The sequence below is a fragment of the Symphalangus syndactylus genome, chromosome 1, assembly GCF_028878055.3.
Source record: "Symphalangus syndactylus isolate Jambi chromosome 1, NHGRI_mSymSyn1-v2.1_pri, whole genome shotgun sequence".
NCBI lineage: Eukaryota > Metazoa > Chordata > Mammalia > Primates > Hylobatidae > Symphalangus > Symphalangus syndactylus.
The window spans coordinates 97,964,906-97,992,098 of NC_072423.2; the positions used below are offsets into that span (position 1 = coordinate 97,964,906).

The 27,193-nt window shown below is 50.2% G+C and overlaps 1 long non-coding RNA gene across 2 annotated transcripts; it reads right to left on the minus strand.

The window, feature by feature from the left end:
- Nucleotides 1–23,489: 23,489 nt before the first annotated feature.
- On the minus strand, nt 23,490–26,495 carry LOC134732099 (uncharacterized). 2 transcript variants are annotated; one of them, XR_010115021.1, is made up of 4 exons: nt 26,354–26,495; nt 24,419–24,622; nt 24,003–24,064; nt 23,490–23,698 (listed from the first exon to the last, which is right to left on the minus strand). It is a non-coding gene; the product is annotated as an uncharacterized lncRNA (long non-coding RNA). The 2 variants fall into 2 exon arrangements; XR_010115022.1 differs by lacking the exon at nt 23,490–23,698 and having other exon boundaries at nt 23,995–24,064.
- Between the last annotated feature and the right edge of the window lie 698 nt (nt 26,496–27,193).

Below are 27,193 nucleotides of genomic sequence, written 5' to 3' on the forward strand. Positions count from 1 at the left end.
ATCTTCCAGGGTGGACGGGTACCTCCACTGATCCCTCAACTCAGGGAATACAGTGGCCCAGGCTGGTGTCTCTAGGGGGTAGGAAGTATCGGGGGCTCCTCTGGGCTGAGGGGCTCCCCCAGCCACCCCTGGAGGCAGCCTGTCCCCAAACGCTCATTCTGTGGGAGTCAGTCCTGTCATACGTATTGAAATTTGCAGACAAAACGCCTCCAGGGATTGGAGTTGGTTTCCACAGTTCACTCCACTCTCCTCCTTTCGTAAATGTTTGCAATTTTCCATAGTAATTGTTAAAGGGCATTCGAATCATAGTTTCTTATAAAGCTAAGCCTTTGTCTATCCTATGGCCCAGCAAGCCCACTCCAGGGTATCTGCACAGGAGAAATGAGTGCAGACGTCCTTCCACACGGAAGCTCAGCGCACAGGGGTTTCACAGCGTCTGTATTCCTCAAACTGGACTCACCCACACGCCCTCCAGCAGGCAACAGCGGTAGATCCACACAACAGAACATCACTCAGCAGGGAAAAAGGACAAACCACAGATGCGACATTGGCGAGTCCTGAAAACACTGCGTTGCGCAAAAGAAGCCAGACAGAGAATGCACCATGTGAGTCTATTCATACAAAGTTCAAAACGGGCAAAACTCATCTACGGCAATGGGAGGTATTGAGTAGGCTGGCGACCGAGAGAACTTGTAGGTGGATGAAATAATTTCTTGAGCCGGGGGTGTGGGTGACGTAGGTGTAGACACATGGAAGAGGTCATTGAGTCGTCATGTAAGATCTGGCTATTTTACTATCTGAACACTGTACTGAATTTTTTAAAAAATCAGTTGATTCTGGTGGGAACATGGAGAGGAAGGAAGGTGGCCGGTGGAACACCAGCATGTGGTGTGGGTGACACTGGCTCGTGGGACCAGGAGAAACCAGGGTCACACAGCACAGTCCCCATCATGTGCTGTGCGGCCCTGGGCGGGTTGCTCCCCCTCTCTGTGCCTCTCTTCCTGTACTGGGCATGGTAAGGTGAGATGAGGCCTGTGAAGCACTGGCCTGGTTAGCCCATCACTGCCTGGCTGGTGTTTCCACCATTCGTGATGGCTGTTCTGGTTTCACCGGGCCTCCTCTGTGTGTCCCGGCAGCGTGCACCTCACCCTGGCTCTGTGCCTAGTGGGTTCCAGAGGCCCGCTCCATGCTGTCGGGACCCAGCTATGGGAGACAGATGGACACGTGCCCCTCAGTAGGGATCTTGACACAGCCCAGCTCTACCATGACCTGGCAAGGGCCTGTGGTGCTGCCGTGCAGTGGGAGACATTGTGATCCACGCCTGACACTAATCCCTTTAAAGCTAATCTGTACCCAGACTCCAGACACCCCTGGAGGTGACAGGGACCCTGTGTCCACAGCAGGCTGGGCAGCTGGCCCCAGGCTGCTGATCAAATCCACAGTGGAGTCATGGCTGGTGTTGGGGCCCCAAGTACTAACCTCCAGTAAGGGGACTCCCAGGAGGGCAGGGGTACAGGCAAGGACAAGATGTCCCAGGGTGGGAAGGCTCTGTGGAAGGGCAGAATCGGACCCCCATCTCCTGCATCGAGCCCCAGTGGGCCTCAAGGGTGCCTCCCCCATCATCATTGAGCACCCCTGGGGCCAATGCTAGGTGGGGCAGCTGTCCTCCTTATCTCCCTCCGAAGCCTGCTGCTGGGAGGGCTGGAGGTGACTTCACGATGGCGGGAGGTAATGTTGCAACCTGCTCTGAAGAGGGGTGGGCCGGCAGGCGAGCCTGTGGTCTGATCCAAGGCCAGGAGTGGCCAGAAGGGAAGGATGGGAGGCAAAAGCAGGAGGCAGATGAGTGTCCTGGCACCAGAAAAACCCATGCAAAGGCCCTGGGGTGGCCCTGAGCATGGCCCACTAGAAGATCTGAAAGAGGAGAAGGAGCTGGTGGGGCCAGAGCGTCTGGACCATGAAGGAAGCTGGACTTGCGGGTGGCAGTGGGAGCTACGGGGATTTGCCAACCTGGGTGACCTGGCCGATTCTCCAGGGCTGCGGCTCCCGGCTCATCCTCCCGCACTGACCCCAGCCATCAGGAAGGAGAGGCTGGCAGGCCGTCCACACTGCAGGGCCCGCCCACGGCCTCTGCCCTTCCTTGGGCCTGGGAAAGACAGAGGATTCTGCTCCCATCCCCCAGAGGGCCAGGGAGGGCAGCAGGGCTGGGGAGGAACACTGTGGGAAACAGCACAGTCCCCGGGGGCTCTGCCTGGGTCCTGTGGCTTCTTGCACTAGATAAAGACTTTGCGCCTCCACAGAGCAGCGGACCCTGGGAGCTGGCGTGGAAGCAGAATCCTGCTAATTCCCTCCCAGGTCCCCCTGCCGTGGGGACAGGAGCCGAGCAGTGTGGGTTTCGGGCCTCTGCCAAGCAAGAGACACAAGGAACAGAGACCTGCCATGATCACAGGGCCCCACAGGGATAGGGCTGGATTTAGGTCCAGGTCGCTGGACCCCTAAGAGGGATGTTTTCTGCGGGCAGCCTGGAAAAGTCAGTGGTGGGCGTGGGTGGTGGTTTAATTCATCATCACACATCTGCTCTGTTGGTCCCCTGGTTCCTGGCTGCCTGGCTCCCCCTCTAGACTAGAAACACCACGGGGAAGAAATCTTTGTCTTTTTTCTTTCTTCCTCTTTTGAGTGGAGGCTTTGCTCTGTCACTCAGGCTGGTGTGCAGTGGCTCAATCACAGCTCACTGCAGTCTTGAGCCCAGGCTCAAGCGATCCTCACCCCTCAGCCTCCCAAGTAACTGAGTCCCCAGGCATATACCACCATGCCTGGCTAATTTTTTTATTTTCTGCAGAGGTGGGGTCTCGCTGTGTTGCTCAGGCTGGTCTTGAACTCCTGGGCTCAGGCAACGGATCCTCTCCTCTCGATCTCCCAAAGTGCTGGGATCACAGGCGTGAGCCACTGCGCCCGGCCTTGGATCTTTGTCTTCTTGACAGAGAGGAACAAAGGCGAGGTGCTGCTGGCAGAGATGGGCTGGAGTAAAGGAACCGGAGAATGCAGTGGCTGGTGGCAGCTGGATGAGTCGGGAGAGGGCAGTCGGCCAGAGTTCGTGTGCGGGCAGGGGAGAAGGGTGAGGGTCCTCGAGCTACCTCTTCTAGCCTCTACCACCCACAGCAAGAGGGTCCCAGGCCCCTCCCTCTTGCTGCAGACAGCAGGTCTCCAGGTGATGAGGACCCTGCCCTCAGTGACAGAACCGTCCAGATCAGCGCCAGGTCCTGGGATGAAGCCCAGGATGGGGGCAGCCAGAGACCCCACAGACGGGACCCAGGATTCCTGGGGAGCTTTCCCGCACTTGTCCGGCATCCCCTGGCTGGGCGTACTGGCTCCTAAAGCTTCTGTGATATTGCTCCAGGACCCCTGGTCCTTCCTCCAAGCTTGAGGCCCTGCAGTCCACCACCCTTCCCCCACCAAGCAGAGCCCCCCTAGCCCTAAGGCTCGAGGCACAGGCTTCCTGAGTGAGCATCTCTATCCTCCAGGGAAACGCAGAAGGAAAAGCCCAGAAAACTCATTCTTGAAAGCCAAGAGATGCCAAGAGGCACAGCCATAACTCCCCTGAAGATCTCTCCAGAAACCGGCTGGAGCCAGCATTTCCCTTGCAGAAACCTCAGGCACACATGGACACCCCTGCCTCCACCTCAGACCCGCGGCCCTGTGGCCCCTCAGAGTGTCCAGTTACAGTACGAGGTACTGAGGCTAGATTAGAGGGTCCAGCAGGGGGTGATCATGCCCCCAGGGGCCACATGGCAGTGCCTGGAGACATTTTTGGTTGTCACAACTCTGGAGAGGGGAGGAATGCTATGAGCATCCTGCAGGCAGAGGCCAGGGCTGCGGCTACACATCCTACAGGGCCGAGGACAGGCCCACCCCAAGAATGACCTGGCCCCAAATGTCAGCAGTGCAGAGGCCCAGAAACTCTGGCCTGCCCCAGGGAGCTTGGGCCAATGGGGGACAAGGGAGCTACCAGCTGATTTCGACCTCTTGTTCTGAGGATTTTCTTTTAAACAGATGCCCTCAGGTGAAAGATGACCACAGAGCCTGTCTAGAGAAGGAGGGGGCTGCCCTTCTGTTTTTCAGGCCAACTGACCCACCCTAGTGCAAGCAGCATAGGCCCTTTATCCATTTGTGGGGTCCCCTGTTCACCAGCCTCCAAGGCCACACCCAATCCTCCCAGGTGTGTGAACAACAGCTGTCCCACCAGAAGTCACTGACGGAATGGGCTGGCTGATGCCATTTCTGTTTTCTGTCCTTGCCGCCATCCATCTCTGTTTTTATGTCCAAATGACCCTGCCTAGGGCAATGGCCACCCTTGGCTTTTAGAAGCTGGGCACACGAGTGGTGACCTCTGCCCAGGCCATGCCTAGTGCTTGTGGCTTCAGGGCCAAAAAAAGGGATTCATTCAGGTGCTGTGATCCAAAGACAACAGTGGACACTGGGTGGTGGAAACCACTGCCCAACAAGTGTGGCCCATCCCTTCCTGTAGCCACCAGGACTGGATCCACCCAGAGAATCCCACCCCCAAGAAGCCATCCCCCAACCCCTCTGGAAACCCCTTGCTGTAGGCCTTTGTTAAAGGGTCCAACAATTCATGCTGTGACATCCATTCATCCCCCTGGCTGGACCATGGGGATGGGCAGGGCAGAAGTGTGGTTGCCTCCACAGCCCAGCACAGAGCAGCAGAGCAGCACAGCACTGGCCAGAGCACAGCCTTCCTCCCCTAAATGGTCAGCAGACGAGTGAGACACAATGCCTGCTCCTGCAGCTCCCAGTCTCAGTTGGGGGATCAAACACTACCACCTGAGTTAGAGTGTCCTGGGCCACCAGTGAGCTTGGACAGAGTGCTTGAGGGGTTGAACGAAGGAGTCTGGGGTCAGAGAACATGTTGGAACAAGAATGAGGTGGTACCTAGAGCCCTTGCTCACCCACATGGCACATTTGGGTGAATTTTTAAAAGCTGCCTGTGATGGGCTGAATTGTGTCCCTCTGAAATAAACACATTGAGCTCTTAACCCCCAGTATCTCAGCATTTGGAGCTAGGGTCTTTAAAGAGGTAATCAAGTTAAAGTGAAGTCATTAGGGTGGGCCCTAATCCCATATGACTGTGTCTTTATAATAAAAGGAGATGAGGACACAGACACACACAGAGGGACTACCATGTGAGGACACAGGGAGAAGGCAGCATCTACAAGCCATGGAGAGAGGCCTCAGGAAGAACCAGCCCTGTGAAACCTAGATCTCGGCCTTCCAGCCTCCAAGACTGTGAGAACATAAATGCCTGCTGTTTAGGCACTTGTCTGTGGTGCTTTGTCACAGCAGCCTGAGCTAAAACAGTGTGTATCCCTCTGCATGGACACAGCCCCATGCCCCCAGTCAGGAGGAGGAGGGAATTCACAGACTGCCTGTGCAAAGGCCCTGTGGTCAGAAAGAATGTGATTCATTCAATAAACTGCCAGAAGGACCAGTATTAGTGGGGAGATGAGTGTGACCAAGCAGGAAAATGTAGACGTGATGAGCTGTGTCTTGAAGTCCAGACAATGGGGAGCTCTTGCAGGGTATTAAATTGATACAGTCACATTTAGTGGCTTAGACATGCCTCTGACCACAGTCTGACCTGTCATCTGGGGGGAAGAATGGCCGTAAAACCCTCACTCCCCAGTCATTGTGATGTGGTTGCCTTGGAATCCCTCCTCAGAATTCCCTCCTCAAGATCCCTCTCAAGATCCCTCTCAAGATCCCTCCTCAGGGTCCCTCCTCAGGGTCCCTCCTCAGAATCCCTCCTCAAGGTCCCTCTCAAGAGCCCTCCTCAGAATCCCTCCTTAGGATCCCTCCTCAAGATTCCTCCTCAGGATCCCCACTCAGGATCCCTCTTCAAGATTCCTCAGGATCCCCACTCAGGATCCTTCTTCAGGATCCCTCCTCAGAATCCCCTCCCTCAGGAATCCCCCCTCAGGATCCCTCCTCAAGTCTCCCTCTCAGGAAGCCAGCGTGTCCAGTTGGTTTCATCTGGAAACCAACTCCATTACTAGGCCTGACTTAGAAGGACATGTGAGTGACAGAAACAGCAAACTCATTATGAAAGGGATGGAGGAGGAGGAAGAGGAGGAAGCGATGAGGACAAGAGGAAGGAGGCAGCGCCCTGAGGACAGCTGAGGCCAAGGGCCCTGTGGAGTCTGGGAAGCCCAGAAAGCGGAGCAGCCGGGGCGCTGTCCTCAGCCTAGCTGTGGGTGCAAGACCACCAGGGGTCCTGCAGAGCCCCCAGGAGCATGCTTGTGAGGGGTGGCCAGAGGAAGGGACATGAGGAGCAAGGGGGTCCACATCAGGGGGACTCAGCAGAGCATAGGGTGTGGGGTGGGTGTAGTGAGCAAGACAGAGGCCACAGTGGGGACCAGGAAGGGGGCTCTGGGCAACAGGTTGTGGGGGGGCCTGGGGCAAATACTGACTCCAGGAGCCCTGGGCATCAATAGCCACGCCAGCCACCCCACCCCTCACGTGCTCACAGCAGGCTGGGCACGGGCAGCGCCAAGCTGTGCTATGTACCACACTGAGATGTTTAAATGACGGGGTAAACGCATTCTCCCCCTTCCTCCCGCTGCCAGCATTCCTGAGGCCGGGCCTGGGTTTTGGTTACCAGGCAGCGGAGGAGCCAGAGGGCACCCCCGCGAGGCATCCTGAGCCAGAAACTGCTGACGGCTCTTTTCCTGCAGCAGCATTTTAGCAAGTCCCAACTGGTGACCTTGGTTAGCAACAAGGAACGAGGAAAATACTCACCATCGTGGATTACTGTGGGGTGACGTGCGTGTACATGTGTGTACATGTGTGTGTGTAGGGGTATTGCATGTCTGTGAGTCAGCCTATGTGCTGTGTGAGTTGGTCAAGGGCACCCATGTGAGTTGATGAGCGTGCACACCCACGTGGGAGCACACTTGTCTTTGCCCGTGTGCACTGGGGCATGGGCCTGTGTTTGCAGGGCGTGTGCCTTGTGTGGCCTGCAGCTACAGCTGGATGTGCACCTGAGCTCACATGCCTAGGCACTTGTCAGTGCACAGGTCTCTCTGTGGATATCTGGGAACATATGTGTGTGCACGCATCTCTTTGCACAGACACAGAGGCTGTGACGTGTCTGGGCACCTGTGTGTGGGTGTGGGTGCCTGGGCGAGTCTTTGTGCTTTTGTGTCTGGGCATGTGAGAACATCTGTGTGTGCTTCCACATGAGTGGTGCGTGTGTTTGAGGAATCACCTTGTTCTCACCGGGGTCCCCATGTTGTGCACAGGACCCAGCACACGGAGAGGACACAGGAGACACTAGGATGTGGAGGGAAAATTGGGGTATTAGTCAGGGTTTTCCAGAGAAACAGAATCAATAGGGTGTGTGTAAATAGAGGAGATTTATATTGAAGAATTGGCTCACACAGTGATGGAGGCCAGTGAGTTCCAGGCTCTGCCATCAGGAAGCTGGAGGCCCAGGAGGGCCTGTGGTGTGGTTCCAGTCCAGAGGCCAGTGGGCTCTAAACCCAGGAGGAGCCCACTGTTTAGTCTGAATCTGAAGGCAGGAAAAGACCAATGGCCCAGTTCAGGGAGGCAGGAGAATCCCCACTGGCCTAGGGGAGGGTGGGCCCCTGTGTTCTCTGCAGGCCCTGGATGGATGGGGTGAGGCCCATCCCTGTGAGTCGAGGGGGCACACTGCTTATTCCATCTACACATCGTCATGCTAATCACATCCAGAAACACCCTCACAGACACACCCAGAATCATTTGACCCAATATCTGGGCACCCTGTGGCCCAATCAAGTTGACACATACAGTTAACCATCACAGGTAGGAAGATGGCTGGATGGGCAAGTGGGTGGATAAACAGGTAGATGGGTGGGTGAGTTGGAGGCAGTTCCAGGGAGGTCTGTACCCACTGGGGTCCCTGAGGCAGAGAAGGGATGGTAGGAGGAACAGGTCCATCTGGGGAGTACAAGAGGAATTTACCCTATTATCATTCTGAGAGAAAACCCCAAACTGGAGAACATTCTAGATCTGTGTAACATGGTCGGTAGCTCACCCCATGTAGCAAGAAAAGGACCAGAAATGCCACTGCCTTCTCTGAGACCGGAGCATGCATGATGCAGCTGCCCCCACACCACCCCACCCCAGAGCCCTGCCTAGCGGGTCCTCGAGCTGCACTGAGCTGCACAGGAGCCAAAACCCTCTTCGTCTCCAGATCTTTGCCTCTTTCCACAACCCTGGCCTTTCCCTTCCTGTGGCTGCTTCCCTATGATCCTTTGGGTTATAGCGGGAACACCTGGGAACACCACTGGTTCCCAGACTGGGTGGGTGCCCTCCCTGGGGGCCGCCCCTGCCCTCTCCCGGCACTGCAGGATGGTGAGGGGACCAGGGCCCAACAGTGTGCTCAGGCTCCAGGCCTGCCCCACCCTGAGCCAGCAGCGCCCCATGCGGCTGTTTCCTTGTTTGTGACAAGTCACTCTCAGGGTTGCCTGGAAGATCCCCTGAGTCACACCTGAAATGTGCTCAGCACAGGGCCTAGGAGAAAGCAAAGTCGCTGAAAATGCCGGCAATTCCCACGGTCATGACTGCGGTCCTTCCCATGCTGCATTTCCACACAAGGTGAGGTGCTCTGTCCTCTAGGCCTGGCACCGTACATGGCTCCTTTGGGGGTACAGCCCCCTCAGAGGCGGCAGGGACTGCAGTGAAGCGACCTGTCCTGCCTCTGTCCTGGCCTTCCTTGCACCCCATTTTCCTGGAGGCTGCCAAGCAGGAAGTTGCAGGTGTTACCTGCTGGCACAGGTGCCTGGGAAGCTGTTGGCCCTCGGAGCAGGTGCCAGGCCCTGTTGGGATCAAGGATGAGCTCCGTGTCAGGGTAACATGAACATCCTTGGAGCCTTCATCCAGAGGAGGGAGACTCAGCAGGCAGCGGGCACCTCAGACCTGCCAAGTCAGAGAAAAGAGAGATTCAGAGAGAGACCGAGAGCAAGAGAGAAACAGAGAGACAGGATGCGAGAAGGAGAGATGACACTGGAAACACAAAATCCAAGTAAGTCAGAGCCCTGAATGCGGAAAGGCAGGGCTGGAGGGGAAGGGATGAGGGAGGGGGAGGAGCAGGTGACACACATGCCCACAGCCAAGGGGGCATGGCCTGTCCACTGGGAATCCCACACGATTCCCACCTGCCAAGAGAATGCCAGGGAGGGCTCTAAAAGGGACAGCAACAATCCACTCTTGAGGCCTTTTGCAGTAGACAAAGTAGGTCCACTTCCAGGACCTCGGGTGGCCTCCTGTTGTGAGATAGAAAGTGAGACAGCATGAGATGGTGGCAGGAGAATAGAAAAACCCAAGAAGCTGAAACAGGAACTAGGCGAAGAAACCACAAGATAACAGAAAACCCAAAATAAGGGAGAGAAAACGGCCTGAGCCACAGCGGTCAGGGTGATATATCCAGGACTCTTCCAGGCAAACCCAAGTTAGAGAGAAAGAGGGCAGTAACCAGGGGTAGTCCCTGAAATCCCCTCTTTTTCCAGAACACCTGATGATTCCACCCCTTAATTATAGAAACATCCACAAAATTAGAAACTCAAACTTCTCATGAGCACACTGTGCCTCCCTCTTAAGTGTGTACTTTGGATTTGCAATAAAAGCTCCTTGCCTTTCACTTCACCTGACTTCTCCCTAAATTCTTTCTTGTGATGGTGTCAAGAACCTGGAAACTGGCTGGGGCTGAGGTTTCACCAGCATCCAGAGACCCTGATAAGTCTCCTGGCAACAGTCTGGGCAGGTGAGTTTATTACCTTGACTGGAAAGGCAGAGACCCAAGCCTAGAAGGCAGAGGGCCTTGCCTGAGGTCTCCCTGTGGCAGCAGAAACTGGACGCTGAGCCCCATCTTCTCACGCAGAGTGGGCGCCGTCCAGGGCATGGGGACGGCACAGCTACCTGGCTGTGAGGTCCCTAGGCTCTGGGGCTTGAGCTGCCATGACTCCAAGAACCCTCCACATAAGAACAGTGGGGAAGAGGAAGCCAGGCATGGCAGAGGGTGGCTCTGACCTTAGAGTTTCAGTCAACAGTAAGCTCAAAATGAACCAACGACATCATGTGTCTGCTAAAGAGGTGGTGTGGAATGGGAGATTACAGTAACAGAAGCCGAGACACCAGGTTAAAAACGTGAGAGCCCTCCCATAGCTCTGGGCTGAGAGGAGCAAAGATAGGTGGGTCTTGTTGAGGGGCTGGCATATCAAGGACATTCAGAAACCCCATGCTACTCCCACCAGAAGGACTATACTGAAAAAGGCCAACAAACCAAGTGTTGGAGATGATATGGAGCAACTGGAATGCTCACATTCAGCTGGTGAGAGTGAGTGGAGCTCCCACAGTAGAGAAAGGTTTGGTGGTATCTACAAAGCTGCAACATGCCTAATGATGTGGTTTGGCTGTGTCCCCACCTAAATCTCATCTTCAGTTGTAGCTCCCACAATTCCCACATGTTGTGAGGGGGACCCAATGGGAGGTAATTGAATCATGGAGGTGGGTCTTTCCCATGCTATTCTCATGATAGTAAATAAGTCTCATGAGATTTGATGGTTTTATAAAGGTGAGTTTCCCTGCACAAGTTCTTTTCTCTTTTCTGCTGCCATGTGAGATGTGCCTTTCACCTTCTGCCATGATTGTGAGGCTTCCCCAGCCAGGTAGAACTGTGAGTCCATTGAACCTCTTTCTTTTGTAAGTTGCCCAGTCTCAGGTATATCTTTATCAGCAGGTTGAAAACAGACTAATTCACCTACCCTATGTCTCAGCTACTCCACTCCTCAGTAAACATTCAAGAAACACACATGTATGTGTCCCAAAAGACATATATGAGAATGTTCTTAACATAAAAAGCCCATCAGTAGTGGAATGGATAAATGGTGGTATCTTGATATGATGATGAATATGATCAATGATGATGAATGGACTATGTTACACATAACATCATAGATGAATCTCACTGATACTATGTTCAGTGAAAGAAGCTAGGCACAAAAGAGTACATTCTGCATGATCCCATTAAGTCAAGTTCAAAACAGAGAAAACTCATCTGTGGCGACAGAAGCCAGGCTGGTGGCTCCCTTGCAGGGTGTGATGACTGGAAGGGATGCTGGCCTTCTGGGGAGGGGCCTGGTCAACCTCTGTCTCAAGCTGTAAACTTCGATTTGTGCACTTTTCTGTCTGTGAGTCATACCCTTCAATAAAGCATGTCTTATAAAAATAGCAGAACAGGAGCTATGAGGAAACTTTGGAGGAACTGGGGGTGGATGGTCTGGGGATGAGGCCTCTTGGGGGATGTCATACTGTTTTTGGGCATCTAGAGGTGAGTCCTGTGAAAGGACATTCACTTTTGTCTTCACAACTCCATGGAGGAGAACAGGCCCCACAGTTGCAGCCGGTGAGGTCAGGGAGATGCAGGGAGATTGACTTGGGGAAGGAATAGAAGAACTTTCTGGCATGCAGAACTTTCCAAAGAGAAGCCATCCATGGCTCCCTGTCAAGCTTCAGCTGCGTGCTCCCCTGTAGGGACTGTGAACATCCAAGGCCCCCCACAAGCCCAGGTGCAATGACCTCCACTTAGTCTGTGCTTCCTGCTAAGAGGTCCTTGTCACAAAGTGAGGACCCTAAATTTCCCAACCAGGGCAGCAGAGCCCAGGGGTCCAGATGGTCCTGCATCCAACCCTGCCCAGCTTCTCTGCTAATAACCATTATTATCACAAGGAGAGCACCAGCACAGCTGGTACATTTCATGTCTTGTGCTGAGACATTGCTTCAAACCCACCAGTTTACAACCTTTGGCTGTTGCAGGCACATGCTTGAAGCAGAAGGCAGGACGGAGGAGCTTGAACCAACAGCCTCCTTTCATTGTTATTATTATTTTGGGGGAACAATCCATTCTTGTAACAGATTTACTTCTATTTTTTATCGTGGTAGAATACACATAAAATCATACTTATTATTTTAATCATTTGTGAGTGTACAATTCAGTGTCATTAAATACATTCACAATGTTGTATGATCATCACCACCATCCATCTTCAGAAAGTTTTCATCTTCCCGAAAGGAAACTCTGTACCCATAAAACAATAATCTTCCTCTCCCCCTCCCCCAGCCCTAGTAACCTCTGTTCTACTTTCTGTCTATGAATTTGCCTATCACAGGCACCTCATATTTGTGGAGTCATATGGTATTTGTCCTTCTGTATTTGGCTTATTTCACTTTATATGTATATATATATATATAATTATATATAAATATATAAATTTATATAAGTATATTACATATATAATTGTATATATATAATTATATATAAATATATAAATTTATATAAGTATATTACATATATAATTATATATGTATAATTATATATACATATATGATATATATTTTTATATATAGTATATATACCATATATATTTATATATACTATATATATACTCCTTATATATATATACTTATATATAGTATATACTGTATATACACTCCTTAAAAAAATAAAAATTACATATATATGTGATTTTTATTTTTTTTAAGAAGGAGTCTCACTGTGTTGCCCAGGCTGGAGTGCAGTGGCATGATCTCAGCTCACGACAACCTCTGCTTCCCAGGTTCAAGCGATCCTCCCACCTCAGCCTCCTGAGTAGCTGGGACTACAGGGAGTAGTGGTCCCTGTAGTAGACTACAGTGAGTAGCTCCACCACGCCCGGCTAATTTTTGTATTTTTAGTAGAAACGGGGTTTTACCTTGTTGGCCAGGCTGGTCTCAAACTCCTGACCTCAGGTGATCCACCTGCCTCGGCCTCCCAAAGACACTTGCCATAATATTTTTCAGGTCCATTCATGTTGCAGCATGTTTCAGAATTTCATGTATTTTCATAGTTTTCATAGTTGAATAATATTCCATTGTCTGGATGTACTATACTTTGTTTATCCATTCATCTGTTGATGAACACTTAGGTCGAGTCCACCTTTTGGCTGTGAATAATGTTACTGTGAACACTGGTGTGCTTTCAGTTCTTTTGAGTATGTATCTAGGCATGAAATTACTGGGTCATATTTAGTTCTATGTTTAAGTTTTTGAGGAACCACCAAACTGCATAAAGTTTCCAGTTTCTCCACATCCTCACCAACATTTGCTATTTTCCTTTTTTTTCCCTTCAAGTAATAGCCACCCTAGTAAGCATGAGGTGGTATCTCATTGTGGTTTTGATTTGAATTTCCCTAATGACAAATGGTGATGTGTACCTTTTCCTATGCCTGTTGGCTATTTTTATATCTTCTTTTTTTTTTTTTTTTTTTTTGAGACAGAGTCTTGCTCTGTCGCCCAGGCTGGAGTGCAGTAGTGGCGCCATCTCAGCTCACTGCAAGCTCTGCCTCCCGGGTTCATGCCATTCTCCTGCCTCAGCCTCCCGAGTAGCTGGGACTACAGGCGCCCGCCACCACGCATGGCTAATTTTTTGTATTTTTAGTAGAAACAGGGTTTCACCTTTTTAGCCAGGATGGTCTCGATCTCCTGACCTTGTGATCCGCCTGCCTCGGCCTCCCAAAGTGCTGGGATTACAGGTTTGAGCCACCGCGCCCGGCCATCTTCTTTGAAGAAATGTCTCTTTGTGTCCTTTGCCCATTTTGGATTGCATTGTTTGTTTTTATTGTTGCTGAGTTGTAGGGGTTGTTTATGTATTCTGGATATTACTCTCTTCTCAGATATACAATTTTCAAACATTTTCTTCCATTCTGTAGATTGTCTTTTCACAGTGTGTGTCATTTTTTTTGTTGTTGTTTTTAGAGATAGCATCTCACTCTGTCACCCAGGCTGCAGTGCAGTGGTGTGATCATAGCTCACTGCAGCCTCAAACCTCTGGGTTCAAGCAATCCTCCTACCTCAGCCTGCTGAGTAGCTGGGACTACCAGTGCACTCCACCACACCTGGCTAATTTGTTAATTTTTTTTGTAGAGATAGGGTCTCACTACATTGCCCAGGCTGTTCTCAAACTCCTGGCATCAAGCAATCCTCCTGCCTCAGCCTCTCAAAGTATTGGAGTTACAGATGTGAGCCCCACACTGAGCCTTCTTCACGTTTTAAATAATGTCCTTTGACGCAAAAAAATCTTAATTTTGATGAATTCCAACTTGTCTATCTCATTTCTTTTGTTGCCTGTGCTTTTGATGTCATATCTATGAAGTTGTTATAAAATCCAGTGTTAAAAAGATTTTTCCAGTGTTTTCTAATTAAGAGTTGTATGGTTTTAGCTCTTCAGTTTAGGTCTTCGATCCTAGTTAACTTTTGTATATCATGCAAGGTAAAAGTCCAATTTCATTCTTCTGTATGTGAATAGCCAGTTTTCCCAACACCATTTATTGAAAAACCTGTTCTTTCTCCCTTTGAATGGTCTTGGTATTCTTGTCAAAAATCAATTGATCATATATGTGAGGGTTCATTTCTGAGCTATCTATTCTATTTCATCAGTCTATATGTCTGTTCTTATGCTAGTACCATACTCTTAATCAATGTAACTTTCTAGTAATTTTTTGAAGTTGGGAAATGTGTGTTCTCCAACTTTATTCTTTTTCAAGGTCATTTTGACTATTTGGGGGCACCTTGCAATTCATACACATTTCAGGATTGGATTTTCCATTTCTGTGAAAAAGCCTCTTGGAATTTTGATAGGAATTATGTTGTATCTATAGAACATTTTGGATAGTATTGACATCTTAACAATATTAAATCTTTCTATGCATAAACATGGGATGTCTTTTCATTTATTTAGATATCCTTTCATTCTGTTCAGCAGTGTTTTATAGTTTTTAGCATGAAAGTCTTTCATTTCTTTGGCTAGATATTTTCCTAAGTATTTAATTCTTTTAAATGCTATTATATATAGAATTGCTTTCTTAATTTTCTTTTCAGATTATTCATTGCTGGTGTATAGAAACACAACTGACTTTTGTGTGCTGATGTTTTGCCACGCAGCTTTGATGAATTCATTTATTAGCCTAGTCACTTTGTTGTGTATTCTTTGGAATTTTCTTTATAAAAGATTATGAGGCCAGGTGCAGTGTCTCACAGCTATAATCCCAATACTCTGGGAGGCCAAGGCAGGAGGATTGCTTGAGCCTAGGGGTTTGAGACCATACTGGTCAACATAGTGAGAGCTTAGCTCTATAATTTTTTTTAAATAAGCAAGGATTGTGGAACACACCTGTAGTCTCAGCTGCTTGGAAGGCTGAGGTGGGAGGATCGCTTGAGCCCAGGAGTTTGAGGCTCCAATGAGATATAATTGTGCCACAACACTCCAGCCTGGGTAACAGAGCAAGGCCCCGTCTCTATAATTAATTAAGGAAGTGAAGGGGAGGGGAGGTGAGGGGAGGGCAGGGGAGGGGATGTCATCTGTGAATATGGATAGTTTTACCTCTTCCTTCCCAATGTGGATGCCTTTTATTACTTTTTCTTGCTGAATAGCTCCGGCTAGAACTGCCAGTACAATGTTAAATAGAAATGGCAAAGGGGACATCTTTAGCTGTTCCTGATCTCAGTGGGAAAGCTTTCAACCCTTCACCACTGAATATGATGTTAGCTATAGATTTTCCATAAATACCTTTATCATGTTGAGAAGTTTTCCCTTTATTCCTAGTTTACTTAGATTTTTATCATAAAAGGTGCTGAGTATTTTCAAATGCCTCTTCCACATCAACTGTGATGATCATGTGGGGTTTTTATTTTCCCTTCATTCTATTATTTATTTATTTATTTATTGCACTTAGGATCTCACTCTGTCATCCAGGCTGGAGTGCGGTGGCACAGTCAGAGCTCACCGCAGTCTCAAACTCCTGAGCTCAAGTGATCCTCTCATCTCAGCTTCCCAAGTTGTTGGGACTACAGGCACACACCACCAAGCCTGGCTAATTAAAAAGAAGACAAAACTGTAGAGAGGAGGTCTCACTATTTTTTCCAGACTGGTCTTGAAATCCTTTCTTCAAGCAATCCTCTCATCTTGGCCTTCCAAAGTGTTGGGATTACAGGTGTGAGCCACTGTGCCCAGCCCCTTCATTCTCCTAATGATCAATTACATCGGTTGATTTTCTTGTGCCGAATCACCTTGCTTTCTTGAGATAACTCCCACTTGGCCATAGTGAATAATCTTTTTAATATGTTATAGAATTTGTTTAGTTAATATTTTGTTGAGGATTTTTGCATTTGTATTCATGAGTGGTATTGGTCTGTAGTTTTCTTTTCTTATGATGTCCTTGTCTGGCTTTGGTGTCAGAGTAATGCTGACCTCATGGAACGAGTTAAGAAATGTTCCGTCCTCTTCACTTTCCTGGAAGAGTTTGAGAAGAATTGGTATTAATTCTTCTTTAAATGTTTGGTAGAATTCACTCACAAAGCCATCAGATCCAGGGCTTTCTTTGTTGGGAGGCTTTTGATTAATGATTCAAGCTCCTTACTAATTGTAGGCCTATTAGATTGCTATTTCTTCTTGAGTCAGGTTAGGTAATTTGTGTGTTTCTAGGAATTTGTCCATTTCTTCTAGGTTATCTAATTTGTTGGTGCTCAGTTGTCCATAGTATTTATTATCTTATTATCCTTTCATCCCTCTAAGGTTGGTGGTATTGTCTCCACTTTATAATTTCAGCTATTTGCGTCCTACCCTTATTCTGGAGAGAAATAACTTGGTCTTTACCCACTAACTATACTGAAAACACATTTCGCCCCTGAACTGAGCCAGGTGAAGGTTATTCCCATCCCACGCCTGCCTAGGTCTGCCATGAGCAGTTTCCATTTCTGTCCTCCCACCAGCTCCAGGCACCTCTGTTAGTACTTGTTGATGACCTTGGGTCGAACCTGCCTCATCTGGACCCCTATCTGCCCCAATGAGGGGGTTGGGGGGCCCTGGCCTTCCTCACACCTGTACACTATTTCCAAGATGGAGACTGGGGCCCCATTCCTGGGGATACCCACCTTGTGGAGGGGCAGAATAGGGACTTTTTTCCTGAGGAAGCCCTGCTTAGAGCTCCACAGGCTTCTCTGCCACCCTCAGCACATCCTCCTGCAATGCCCCTTTACAAAGCCTCATAGTCATGTGGGGCGAGAAGGGCTTATTCAGGCAGGAATCCACTATCTTTCCACTGTCCCAAGGAGGACAGACCTGTGAATCTTTGGGGTGGTGGGGGAAGTGAAATGCTTGTTCTTCTCAGGAGTTACTACATAATCTTTCGAACCACGCCAAATGCAAGAACTGGGCATTACAGTATCATTGGCTTTCTTGGTGGGGCCAAAAGCCATGTATTTCCAGACATTTAACTCGTAAGATGGGGAACTCTGGAGTCCAACGACCCCTCCTCACATAACCCTGAGCCCCTCCTTGCCTCTGCTTGGCTATCACACCCTCCTCACCATAGCACCTTAGGTGGGGACTCACAGGGACCCAACAAAATGCCTGGAATGGCACCTGCTATGCACACACCAATTTAGCATGTTTCAAAGGTGGCATTTTAATCTGTAGGGAAGATGGGACGGTCTAATTAGGGGCTCGGGATCCGTTAAAGTGAAGTCCCAGTCTCATCACTGATTCCAGAATGAATTCCTGGGGCCTCTGCCCACAGAGCACCTTCCCACCCCTCGCCTGGAACACTGATCCGCAACCATTGTGTGCTTCAACCAGACCCTCCTCAAGTGTCTCTGCTTGAACGAGCCTTCCCTTCCCCACTCTCCTTCCCATGTCTAAAATGTCCCACATCCTGCCCCACCCAGCTTTGTCCCCTGCCTGGCTTCACGCCCTCCCCGCTGCTGAGCTTATCTCATCCTCCCATGGTTGGTTGATTCTTCTTTCACTATCAAGTTCATCCACTGCTGAATCCTCAGTCTTGGCACTGGGAATGAATGAATGAATGAATGAGCAAACCCAGGGACACATGAGTAGTTGGAAAATATAGAACCATATAAAAGCTAGGACAAATGTGTGTCCCCATGTAAAAGCTAGGACAAATGTGGGGGGACTCATTTACAGATAGGAATGAGACCACAGGAGTGTGCACACCTAAGGTATACTGTCCCGTCACCCTCCCACCCCTATCCCACCCACCATCAGCCCTCCCACCCCCACCAAAGGCTCCAGTCCTGGGCATCTCCTGCCATTGCAGAAAGGGGGCTGTCTGACTCTACAGCTGCCACCTCCTGTCTGGGTGATGCCACGCCTATGGGATCAGAGGAGGAAGGGTCTGGACATTGCCAAGGCTGTTGCCTTCTCTATCTAGGTGGTGGTCCAGGGTCCTCTGAACTACTGGGCTGTGACATCCACGCGGTGTCTGCTGAGCTGGGCCACCTTCTGCAGACAGAGAACAGAGCACCCCCTTTCTGTAGGCTTTGCTGAAGACTCTAGGGTGGGATCACCCTACAGGCCATTTCTGTCCCCCCCGACACCCCCTCACCGAAGCCTCCCCCAGTGAAGCAGCTACAAGCCTGAGGGCTGCAGGTTCACCACTTCTCCCTGCAACGAAAAATGCCACATTCCAGCTGAGGTGCTGCTGGGCCCCCAGCTGCAGAAACAGAAATGCACAGTTAACCAAGCTCTAGTTAAGAAAGATCCTTCTGAACTTAAAAAAGAACAAAATAAGACCAAGACCATCCTGGCCAACATGGTGAAGACCTGTCTCTACTCAAAACACAAAAATTAGCTAGGTGTGGTGGCACGCACCTGTAGTCCCAGCTACTCGGGAGGCTGAGGCAGGAGAATCACTTGAACCCGGGAGGCAGAGGTTGCAGTGAGCTGAGATCACATCACTGTACTCCAGCCTGGCGACAGAGCGAGACTCTGTCAAAAAAAAAAAGAACAAAATAATAGTGACCAAAAAGAAGTTTAAGACATTTGATCATAAAACGAAAGTCTTTATATTAAGAAAAAAACCAAACTGATTACTCAAAAGACACTGCTAAAATATCACAACACAGAAAACAAAAGATTAATATATTGTTAATATATAAAAGGCTCTTAAAAGTCAACAAGACCAATGACCACTAGATGACTGACTAAAAGACACATAGGAATTTCATGAGCAAAATACAAATGGTTGATAATCCTATTTTTAAAAAGGTGTTTGTTCTCACTAGTAAGCAAGGAAATGTGATTTGCAGCCATTATAGACAAAATATCCTTACTCAGCAGTGTTGATGGCCGTATTCTCTTACAACGTTGGTGGGAATATAATTGCTACCAGCTTTCTGGAGGACAATTTGGCACTATGTAGCTAGACTTCATATCTAGCTTCTAAGAATGACTCTAAAAAACCCTTCTGCATGTGTGCAAAGACGTGTGTGCAAGTATGAACATCACAGCACTGCCTGTAATTCCTAAAAGCTGGAAACAGCAAAAACAGGTCATTGATGAAGCATCTGCTCTATAAAATATTATTCAGCCATTAAAAATCATGTTTCAAAAATGACTTAACGCCATAGGGAAATAATCACGGTCTGTTAAGTGAAATGCAGGAGACAAAACTGGTACCGCAATATGATACTAATTACATAAAATGAAATGTCTGCATACGCATAACAAATATACCACAGTGAATCATGCCAGTCTGTAAACACAGACACTGAGTGGTTTCCAATGCTCCAAATTGTTCAAGTTTTCTACAATAAGCATGAGCTATGGTGAACTTTTTCTTTTTGTTTGTTTGTTTGTGTTTTTTTGAAACAGATTATTGCTCTGTCACCCAGGCTGAGTGCAGTGGCACTCAAAGCTCACTGCAGCCTCCACCTTCTAAGCGAAGTGATCCTCCAACCTCAGCCTCCCATGTAGCTGGGACTACAGGAGCGCACCACCACACTCAGCTAATTTATTTTTATTTTTTGTAGAGATGGGGCCTTGCTATGTTGCCCAGACTGGTCTTGAACTCCTAGACTCAAGTAATCCTCCTGCCTTGGCCTCCCAAAGTGCTGGGATTAAAGGTGTGAGACACCGCACCTGGCCAAAGATTTTGTTATTATTATCTTTTCGAAGGCTATTTAACAACACAGGGCTGGGCTTATGATAAGACATTTAACGAACAAAGTATCATACGAGATAGACAGATAGATTAATAGGTTACCTCTGTGTGGAGTAACAGGCCATTTCAATTTTTAAATGATGCTCTGGCTGGCAGCAGAGGTGGGGAGTGCGAGGCGGTGCTCATTAATAGCAGCTGGGGCTGGGCGTGACGGCTCACGCCTGTAATCTCAGCACTGTGGGAGGCCAAGGTGGGCAGATCACGAGGTCAGGAGATCCAGACCATCCTGGCTAACACGGTGAAAACCCGTTTCTACTAAAATACAAAAAATTAGCCGGGTGTGGTGGCGGGTGCCTGTAGTCCCAGCTACTCAGGAAGCTGAGGCAGGAGAATGGCATGAACCCAGGAGGCGGAGCTTGCAGTGAGCCGAGATCTCGCCACTGCGCTCCAGCCTGGGTGACAGAGCAAGACTCTGTCTCAAAAAAAAAAAAAAAAAAAAAAAAAAAATGTGTTTGGTATGGTTTGGTTTGGCTGTGTCCCCACCCAAATCTCATCTTGAATTGTAGCTCCCATAATTCCCATGTGTCATGGGAAGGACCCAGTGGGAGGCAATCGAATCATGGGGGCAGGTTTTTCCTGTGCTTTTTTTGTGATAGTGAGTAAATCTCACAAGATCTGATGGTTTTATAAAGGGGAGTGGGAGTTTCCCTGCACACGCTCTCTTACCTGTTGCCATGTAAGATGTGCTTTTGCTCCTCCTTGCCTTCCACTGTGATGGTGAGGCCTCCCCAGCCACATGGAACTGTGAGTCCATTAAACCTCTTTCCTTTATAAATTACCCAGTATCAGGTATTGTCTTTAGTAGCAGACTAATACAGTATACTACAATTTAGACCTCTAGTGACTATACCTGGAGCCGCCTGTTCTCTACCTCTCTCTCACAGGTACACACACAACCATCCACTTACTGAAGAGGATGAGTAAGGGCACAGCCTCAAGCCCACTGCCTGTGTTTGAATTCTGAGTGGTTTGCTAACGATGTAGATTTGGGCAAATCACTTAAAACTCATTTTCTTGTCTGAAAAATTGATAGTAAAGGTGCTTACCTTATGGGCTATTGCAAAGGACAAAATACAGTCCAGTATGTGTATTTGTTCATCACTGCATTTCCAGAGCCTAGAACAGTGCCTGGCATGCAGTAGGTGCACAATGCATGTCCGTGGAACCAGCAGCAGGCCCTCTACCTGCCTGCCAGTGCAGGCACTGGTCAGTCACCACGACAAAGCTGATCTGCCTACCCCTCACACACTTGCTCCCCAATCTCTTCACTTGGTGACAGCCTTCCCCAACACCCCTGGGCGCCCGGCCCCTAGGACGCCTGTGGAGCTGCTGGGGAGGAGGAAATCTGAGGCCCCCATGTCCTGACCCAGGACCAGCTGGCCTTGCGGATTCCAGAACTTTCTGAAGCAGCCAGCCGGCCACCAGCCAGGAAGCGGAAGGTGCAGAAATAGAAACGCACAGAGAGGCAATTGCTCCTTTTGCCCTGCAAGGAAGGGAAGCCAGGGGGAGAGGGGCCAGGAGAGGAAGCTGAGGGGCAAAGAAGAGGATGGGGAGGCCAAGGACGGCAGGATGGAGTTCCAGAGCTTGCTGGACCTCGGCCGCCGCCTGCTCCCATGTCCAGTGCCCTGGGTCAGGGCTGTGAGGAGCAGCTTTCAACACCTTCATTTTCCTGACAAAATCCCAAAATGAGGAGCTCTGGTTTGCTCTGAAGGCAACTTGAAGCCAGGCCCCGGGGAAAGTATTTGTGGCAACTTTCAAGGGTTGATGCTCTGGCTGGCAGCAGAGGTGGGGGGCAGAAGAGGGGTGCTCATAATGGTCGTTGGCTGACTGACTGACTGACTGAATGAATGAATGAGTTGTGGCCAGCCCTATACACTCAGCAGAGCCACCGGGCTTGAGAACAGGACCCCGCCTGCTGGCCATGTACCCAGACAGCCACAGACAGAAGACATGCTTAGTAGGGTGCATTGAGGCGGAGAAATGAGATCTGGCCCCAGCTTAGCTCTGCTGCATCCCAGGTCATCCGAGGATGTCACTGGCCCTCTCAGCCTCACACCCCTTCCTCCCAGTCTGGGGTGAGACCCTCACACTCCACAGAGCACCAATGGGAGCCCAGGGCGAGCCTGGCTGGTACTGGCCTACTGAGACCTGAGCTTTTCCTGTATTCTCACATGCAGAGTATAGCAGGAGGCCCCCCGAAAGTGTCCTCTAGTCCAGACTCCGCCACTGCAGCCAGCCTACATTCTAGAGTTGATGTGGGCCAAGACCAGGCAGGAAGGGCCACCTTCCCTGCGGGACACTGACTCCCTAACCACTGTGCTCAGCTGACCTTGCAAAGTTGGAAACGCACTGCCCTCCCAGGCTGAGCTGAGCCCTTTCCAGCTCGCAGCCCAGCGGGTCCCTCAGGTCCCATAGAGGGGGCTGGCAGTGGCTTCTTCCAGGCAGGGCCCCTGATACCCAACACCCACCTTGGAAGGTCTGGCTGGAGGGGTCTCTGAGGACAGGGACCGTGACAAGGTTCCCCTTGCCTCCCCCATGCTATGGTCTGGGCCCTCCTGCAGAGCCCACGGTCCTGGCAGGGGCCACACAGGATCCCTGCACCCGTAGCCCAACCACAGGCTCGGCCACCACGCACACGGCACAAGCATCTGCTCCCTGGCCTTCCCGACAGACAGCCGGCGGCCTGGCACTGGTGGGTGGGCAGGCGGCGTGTGCAGGTCGGGGCCTCCCAGGGGCAGGAGTGCAGGCCTGCAGTTGACAAGGCCTGGTTTCCTGCTCTCAGTCTGGGGAGGAAGAGGAAGATGACAAGCAAACCAGTGCTTGTCAGGGAGTCATCTAAACACGCACTCAGAGGCCACTTCCAAAGACCGCCCTGAGGCAGTCCAGGGTCCATCGCCGACCACCCTCCCCGAAAAAGAATGATGTCAGCCAGGTGACAGCAGCAGGCAGGTACAGATGGGGTCCTCTAGGGATGGCAGATTGCCAGGGGGCCTGATCACCCTTCCCTAAAGGTCAGCTCAGTTTCTCAGCCATGGACCAAGGTGCCCCTTTGCCCTATGAACTTTGAGAAGCAGAGGGCCCTTCTCTTTGGAGTCTGAGAGAATCCCAGGGGAAGAAGGAATGAAACTCTGCACATCTCATCTTCTTAAAATGCAGATTCGGGCCTGTTTCTCCAAGTCCATCACCAAACACAAGGTCTTTCCAAATTAGGTGCTGAGCTGAGCTCATATTCCCAAAATGCACACCCCCCTCCTTTTTTTTTTTTTTTTTTTGCTTGGGAATGCTAAAAAATAAAAAGTTATATGACGTGTCTTTTTAAATAGCACACACTTTTCCGCTAATCAAGAAAAATCGAGCCTGTGTTTTGCTGAAGTGATGTGATTTTTTTCTCCCTCATTTTATTGTGCAAAGGAATTCGAGTCAGGCGGCCACATCCAGAGGCAGGAAGGGTGTATAGAAAGTTCAAAATTAGCATTTCCCCAGACTCCCTTTCAGATGCAAGGGCGAAAACGGACTTGGTCTCAGAGCTACGTTTTCGTCCTTGGAATCTAGGAGGTTTCATTAGTAGGAGTTCTTTTTTTTATGGCCTTGTTTTCCTGCAAGTTAAAAGAAGAGGGTTTGATTTCACCTTGGCAGGTCGCTGAGGGCCTGGGCCCCCAGTGGGCCCTCTCACGTGTCCACTGCCCTGATCAATGTATTGGCTTCAGAAAGAACAAACAAGCCAAGCCCGTCACAGGTGATTTATAGAATCTGCGCCTGATGGGTGGCCATGATTCATGGCACTTCATTAAACCTGAACGCAGCCGCTTCCTCTGCACCCGCCACTGGGGACAGGCCACCCTCCCTCCTGGTTACTGGCCCCCTCTGAGCCCCAGACAAAAGGGCCTCTCATTTGCTTACATATTTTCCCACATGTGAGCCAGCAATTGGAAACTTCCTCCCGATAACTGCAAACCTCGGAGCTGGAATTTATGAGAAGGGGCTTTGGGTGACGTTGGCGGCCCGGGCACACCCAGGCACACAAGGCAGGCCTTTCATGAGGAGCTGCCCGGGCGCCGTGGCTGAGCCGATAAGTGTCCCCAAGACCCACCTGCAGATCCAGGTGGGCCGGCTGCCACTTGGGCAGGAAGGGGCTCTGAGCAGCCCTGGGCCACAGGACAATGGGCAGGTGACAGGAATGACAGTCAGTGTGGTTTCTGTCCCTGTGTGAGCTGTCCACTGTGTGGATTTGAGGGGGCAGGGTGCGCGGTGTCACAGACACACCCTGCTGCCGGGGCAGCCTGTTAAAATTCTCCCAGGGATGCGCCTGCCCATACCTGGTTACCTGGGTCACTCTGCCTCCTGCCTGGAAGAGGCGGGGAGGACGTGGGAACCTGCTGGCTGAGACATCGAGCTGGAATTGTCCCACCTGTGTGCTGCAGGACTGGGGACGCTATAGGATTCTGTCTCCCAGAACAGCAGCCACCAGTCATCCGTGGCCTCCAAGCACTTGCAATGTGGCTGGTCTGCTTCAAGATGCCCTGGAAGAACAAAATACACCCAGATTTTGAAGACTTAGTAGGAAAAAGGGGATGTGGAAGACTTCACTAATAATCACAATGGCGAATGCATGTTGTCATCATATGTTGGATATATTGGGTTAAATAAAACATATTATTAAAATGTATTTCACCTGTCCTGTTCACTTTTTAAAATGTGGCCACCACTTACTATGTACCCACAGAAATTAAAAATTGAATTTTTTTTTTTCTTGAAACAGAGTCTTGCTCTGTCCCCCAGGCTGGAGTGCAATGGCGTGATCTCAGCTCACTGCAACCTCTGCTTCCCAGGTTCAAGCAATTCTCCTGCCTCAGCCTCCCGAGTAGCTGGAATTACAGGCGTGCACCACCACGCTCGGTTAATTTTTGTATTTTCAGTAGAGCGGGGGGTTTCGTCATGTTGGCCAGGCTGGTCTCAAACTCCTAACCTCAGGTGATCCATCTGTCTTGGCCTCCCAAAGTGCTGGGATTATAGGCGTGAGCCACTGTGCCCAGCCAATTTTTTTTTTTTTTTAATGTGACCACTAGAAAGTTAAAAATTATAGGTGAAGCTGACATAGACTTCCTATCGCACAGTGCTGGCCGAAGGGGAGCCAGTCCCCGGCTGGGGTCCTGATCTGTTTCCTACCCTGACTCCCAAGGCAGGTCCGGCTCTCCTGGGGGGCCTGTCTGCCACAGGACTTGATGAGGAGGGGAAAGACTGGCACCTACCAAGCACTTTCGACATGTCAGGCACTGGGCTAAGCGCTTGGCCTCGATATTCTTATTTAAGTTGCATAACAACCTGGTAAGACAAGGACTACTACTCCGCCATTTTACAGACAAGGAAATTGAGGCTGGTTGAGGTGAATCAACCTGTGCAAAGTCCCAGAATCTCCACTCGGGCAGTCTTGCCTGAGCTCTTGCTCGGCCAATAAGCCCCACTATCCCACACACCCATGGGCCTCTTGCAACACCACCTTCCCCACACAGGGGCCTGGGGAGCCTGAAGTGTGCGGGGGCAGCGGAGGGCATCTTTCTGAGGGGCATCCTGCCCCTGAAGCCCAAGGAGGAATCTCCCTCGTGGCTCACCGAGAAGGATTGGCCACCCTCAGTCTTGTGGACTGAAGACTCATTTCCGAGCCACTCCAGGGTTGAGGCAGAGTGTGCTCCCAAGGGGTGGTTGTGCCCTCACTCACGGCCCTGAACACAGTAGGTCTTCAACTAATACAGCAGGAAGAAACGGTGCCAGGACAGCTCTCCACGTTGGAAGTTTTTCCTTGTTAGCCCAAGCCAGGCTCCTTTGAGGATATCATTCAGATTATTACTTTGCTTGGGGCAGGGTCCCAGGCACAGTTCCAGGCATGGGTGCAGGGATCACACTGGACACACCAGATTCGGACCCTTCCAGAGCCCCTTCCCTGCTGCAGGGGGCAGACAAGGACAGAGAAGCGATGGTGCACAGTGGGGCAGCAGTGACCCCCAGACTTAAGAAGAGGACCAGGACATTTTTCGAGTTTCTGGTCAATTAAATAGAACGCCAAGCAGCGTCATGTTCTAAGCATCTATGTTTAACAAATCTATACTTTAAATGCACACCCTCTCTGCTGAAAGTACACAGTCCCATCGAACTATTTGTGCCTGATGGGAGGGATTAGAATTTTCGTGGCAACATTACATTACTTTGGACCAAAGCGACAGTCTCTGGGAAGACAGAGCTGGTTCTGCACGTACCTCTGCTCCACAGTCACGGACACTGAGGTGCACAGGGGTCGGCGTTCAGGATCGCTGGGCAGCCGTACGTGTCCCAGGCAGCAGGAGCCCCAGCAGTGCCAGCTCCCACACCGTCCGGCTGTGACAACCTCAGGTCCTCAGTGACAGGGAGCCTCTGCCAAGACAGTCCGAAAAACGGGAAGGGGCCCCGCTCATCTTTGGGGGGTCATCAAGAGCTTCAGATAAATTTGCTGAGCACCGGCTTCCTGATCACATTTCACATTTGACCAAACGATGTTCCTCTGCAGCCTCCCTCCCTTGGTCCCCAAATTGGCAGCACTTTCTAGAAGCTAGATGCAGAGGATGTCCTTTGTCAAGGGAAAAAGATGTGTTTCCTTTGGGATAAAAGGACACACACACACGTGTTTATGCACATGCAGATACGTCTGCCTCTCTCTATGGACATGTATAGAGATTTGGTTGTTTATGCATAAAATATCCCTGCATGGATACCCAGGAAACTGGTAACGTCAGTTGCCTTTAGGGAGGAAAACTAGGGGTCTGGGAGTCTTAAGTAGGAGAATTTTTTTAACCATATTTTATATATTTTTAAATTGTTATACTCTGAGAAAAGTGTATAAAAAGCAAGCTCTGAGCCCCTTGTCTTCAACCCTGGGGCCTCTCTTGCCTGAAGTCCTGCCATGAAGATGAATCTCTGCCTGTACCCAGTTCCGTCAGGGCCCTGCTGAGGGGTGAGCAAAGGACACCACACCGAGGGGCCACCCATTGTCTCCCAACCTCGGTTCCCAGGACTCCCGTCCCCACGGGCCCTCTAGACTCTGTGAGGCTGTGATTCTGGGC